General features: G+C 40.1%; 1 non-coding gene across 1 annotated transcript; it reads right to left on the bottom strand.

Moving 5' to 3' along the window:
* Window positions 1–474: 474 nt before the first annotated feature.
* On the bottom strand, window positions 475–582 carry LOC148545328 (small nucleolar RNA R71). The gene has a single exon (XR_015901407.1). It is a non-coding gene; the product is annotated as a small nucleolar RNA R71 (small nucleolar RNA).
* Between the last annotated feature and the right edge of the window lie 4,166 nt (window positions 583–4,748).

The following is a 4,748-nucleotide window of genomic DNA, read 5'->3' on the forward strand; positions in this document are numbered from 1 at the left end:
TTTGTCATATGAGCAGGAGCAAGGATAAGAACATTCTTGTGGAAGCAGATCCAGAACCTGAAAGGACTCTGAAAAGGAAACTAAGATAAGCTAAAATACAACAATCCAGAGATAACCTTTCAGAAATTTTCGAACAGGAAGAGGAGATGGCAGCCGAAAATAATAATAATGTAAGGAAGATGCTTGGTGACTTTACTGAAACCTCAATTAGTTTCTCTGATGCAGCAGAACTGCAAGTTTCATGGACTTCCATCTGAAGATCCTTTTCAGTTCTTAACTGAATTCTTGCAGATATGTGATACTGTTAAGACTAATGGAGTAGATCCTGAAGTCTACAGGCTCATGCTTTTCCCTTTTGCTGTAAGAGACAGAGCTAGATTATGGTTGGATTCTCAACCCAAAGACAGCCTGAACTCTTGGGATAAGCTGGTCACGGCTTTCTTAGCCAAGTACTTTCCTCCTCAAAAGCTGAGCAAGCTTAGAGCTGATGTTCAAACCTTCAGACAAAAAGATGGTGAATCCCTCTATGAAGCTTGGGAAAGATACAAACAGCTGACCAAAAGGTGTCCTTCTAACATGCTTTCAGAATGGACCATCCTGGATATATTCTATGATGGTTTATCTGAGCTATCAAAGATGTCACTGGACACTTCTGCAGGTGGATCCATTCACCTAAAGAAAACGCCTGCAGAAGCTCAAGAACTCATTGACATGGTTGCTAATAACCAGTTCATGTACACTTCTGAAAGGAATCCTGTGAGTAATGGGACGCCTATGAAGAAGGGAGTTCTTGAAGTTGATACTCTGAATGCCATATTGGCTCAGAACAAAATATTGACTCAGCAAGTCAATATGATCTCTCAGAGTCTGCATGGAATGCAAGCTGCATCCAACAGTACTCAAGAGGCATCTTCTGAAGAAGAAGCTTATGATCCTGAAAACCCTGCAATAGCAGAGGTAAATTATTTAGGTGAACCTTATGGAAACACCTATAACTCATCATGGAGAAATCATCCAAATTTCTCATGGAAGGATCAAAAGCCTCAACAAGGCTTTAATAATGGTGGAAGAAACAGGTTTAACAATAATAAACCTTTTCCATCATCCACTCAGCAACAAACAGAGAACTCTGAACAAAATGCTTCTAATTTAGCAAATCTAGTCTCTGATCTATCTAAGGCCACTGTGAGTTTCATGAATGAAACCAGGTCTTCCATTAGAAATTTGGAAGCACAAGTGGGCCAGCTGAGTAAAAGGATCACTGAAATCCCTCCAAGTACTCTCCCAAGCAATACAGAAGAGAATCCAAAAGGAGAATGCAAGGCCATTGACATAAGCACCATGGCCGAACCCAATGATGGAGAGGAGGACGTGAATCCCAAGGAGGAAGACCTCCTGGGATGTCCAGTGATCAATAAGGAGCTTCTCTCTGAGGAACCAAAGGACTCTGAGGCTCATCTAGAGACCATAGAGATTCCATTGAACCTCCTTATGCCCTTCATGAGCTCTGATGAGTATTCCTCTTCTGAAGAGAATGAAGATGTTACTGAAGAGCAAACTGCCAAGTTTCTTGGTGCAATCATGAAGCTGAATGCCAAATTATTTGGCATTGATACTTGGGAAGTTGAACCTCCCTTGTTCATTAATGAACTAAGTGATCTGGATCAACTGACATTGCCTCAGAAGAGACAGGATCCTGGAAAGTTCATAATACCCTGTACCATAGGCACCATGATCTTTAAGGCTCTGTGTGACCTTGGTTCAGGAATAAACCTCATGCCCCTCTCTATAATAGAGAAACTGGGAATCTATGGGGTGCAAGCTGCTAGAATCTCATTAGAGATGGCAGACAGTTCAAGAAAATAGGCTTATGGACAAGTAGAGGACGTGTTAGTAGGTTGAAGGCCTTTACATCCCTGCTGATTTCATAGTCCTGGATACTGGAAAGGAAGAGGATGAATCCATCATCCTAGGAAGACCTTTCCTGGCCACAGCAAGAGCTGTGATTGATGTTGACAGAGGTGAACTAGTCCTTCAATGGAATGAGAACTCCCTTGTGTTTAAAACTCAAGGATCTCCCTCTGCAACCATGGAGAGGAAGCAGAAAAAGCTTCTCTCAAAGCAGAGTCAACCAGAGCCCCCGCAGTCAAACTCTAAGTTTGGTGTTGGGAGGCCACAACCAAACTCTAAGTTTGGTGTTGAACTCCTGATGACAAGTCATCTTAGCCTATTTTAACTAGTCTTTTTCATTTGTTTTCAATAGGTTTTATGCACTTTCTTGAGCCATAAGCAAGCCAATTGGGTAGATTTTCATGTTTCCTTTGATTTAATCAACCATGTGTGAATTCATGCTATTTCATGAGGTTTTATGCTATAATTATCACATATTATGAAAGAATGAATATCTCATGATTTTGAGCATAGCTTTGATGTGTTTGGTTGATTAATGATAGTTGAAGAAAGCTTGGAGAAAGGTTGAAGCAAGAAGGCATAGCTAGGAGTAAAGAGAAGACAATGGAATAAGTGAAATTGAACCAGGAAGCAAAAAGCTGGACCTAAAGTTAGCCTCAAACTTTTGCACAAACTTTTGGGTGAAAAGTTAGCCCCAACGTTAGCCCCCTAACTTTGAGGTTAGCCCCCTAACTTGGTGGCTAATGTTGGCACATGAAAATCACAAGGGGAGGAGCAAAAGTTTGCGCCAACGTTAGCCCCCTAACTTGGTGGCTAACGTTGGCGCCACACACCACAACAGCTTGAAGGGGTATACTTCCAACAAGAATAACTTGAGCTACAGAGCTCCAAATGAGGTGATTCAAGAAGCATTGGAAAGTAGGAATCAAGAGCTTTCCAAGCATATAAGGAACTGCATGGTGGACACTAAAATTGAGGGAGAAAACTGCCCCGCAATGTGCATAAATGAACATGGTGGCAACCTGCAGTGAGGCCACTTGACCTCTGCACCTTCGATGGAGTATAACTCGAGCTGTAGAGCCCCAATTGATGTGCTTCCAAAGGAATTGGAAAGTAGACATTCAGGGCTTTCCAACAATATATAATAGTATGGGGTGGACAATACGTTTGAGCCTCCAGAACTGGCGTTTTCGCCAACATTTGAGGCAAACGTTACCTCAAACGCTGCACACCAAAGCCAGCGACCATGCCCTCTTCAAATGATCATAACTTGAGTTGTAGATGTCCAATTGAAGTGATTCCAAGTGGGTTAGAAAGCTGACATTCAGAGATTTCCAACCATATATGATAGTCTATATTGGGCATAAAATTAGCAACATGACAAGAGGACAAAGTTGGCGCCATGAACATGCATAAGGGAGGCCAACGTTGGAGCAAAAGTTAGACCCCTAACTTTTGCACCAACGTGGGTATCAGCAAAACAATGGGGCTGATATGAAAAGTTAGAGCAAAAGTTAGACCCCTAACTTTTGCTCAAACTTTTACTCAAGCTTTTATGTTTTTCAACCCGGCTCACAATGGATCTTTCTCCAACTCCAAGAGCAATCAACCAAGGCCTTTATCAACCCAATTCCATCAAGAGCAAGGGCCCAATTGACACCATTCAAAGGCACAAGAGATAGTTAGAATAGAAATTTCATTTTAATTGTAATTTGTTTTGAATTTCATTTTCATTTTGTAAAGCCTATATAAGGCATCATTTTCATATTTGTGAGGAAGCTGGCTCCACTAAGGAGCACGAGGATTTGAGAGCTCTCTTTAATTTTCTTTTCTTTGTTTTTGAGTCTTGGGTGGAGAATTGAAGGGTTCTGTTTCATTCTTCCTCTGAGATTTCTCTCTGCTTTCTTTACTTCTTAATTGAATCGAATTTTCTGTTAATTGCTCTTCATCTACTTTCTCTGCAATTTACATTTCCTTTGTAATTGTTCTTGTTGGATCTAGGAAGGCATTGAGATCTAGACTTGGTTATCTAGTCTCTTGGGTCCTGAGATCTTAATTCCAATTTTACATTCTCTGTTTATTGCTTTTCATGTTTATTTACATTTCTGTTTTGGTTCCAAATCAATCAAATCCATCTTTTACTTCTCTGCTTGTTGAAATTTAACTTCTCCTTGTTTAATTTCTGCAAATTCAATTCCCAATTCCCTTTACATTTAATGCAATTTATATTTCTTGTCATTTAAGATTCTTGCAATTTACATTTCTTGTTCTTTAAGTTACTTGCCAATTTACATTCTGCAACTTTAATTTCCCTGCAATTTTTACCTTCTGTTGCTCAACTTCACACAATTCACTCAATGTTAGCTTGACTAAACTAATCACCCACTAAAGTTGCTTGATCCATCAATCCCTGTGGGATCGACCTCACTCCCGTGAGTTATTATTACTTGATACGACCCGGTACACTTGCCGGTTAGATTTGTGTGTTTTGGGAGAAATTTATTTTTCACCAAAATATTCATCAAGTTTTTGGCGCCGTTGTCGGGGATTGATTAGATCAACAATGATTAAGTGGGTGAGAAGTCTAGATCAAGCATTTTCTTTGTTTTTGTTCTCTGCTCTAAGTTGAAACCAAGGTGTTTGAGTTATTGCCTCACTAAGAAATTCATCTCTGAGATATGAATTTCAATTCTCCTTGGTGTTGTGTTTTACAAAATTCAAATGGAGTTCAACTCATCTTATGGTCAAACAAATTTTATGGGATATCACCCACCATCACCAATCTCTAATGGTGGTTGGGAATATCACCAACAAATTACAAATCCTGAGCACTCCAA

Source organism: Arachis ipaensis, chromosome B9 (assembly GCF_059453495.1).
Source record: "Arachis ipaensis isolate K30076 ecotype BB chromosome B9, ASM5945349v1, whole genome shotgun sequence".
NCBI classification, from domain to species: domain Eukaryota; kingdom Viridiplantae; phylum Streptophyta; class Magnoliopsida; order Fabales; family Fabaceae; genus Arachis; species Arachis ipaensis.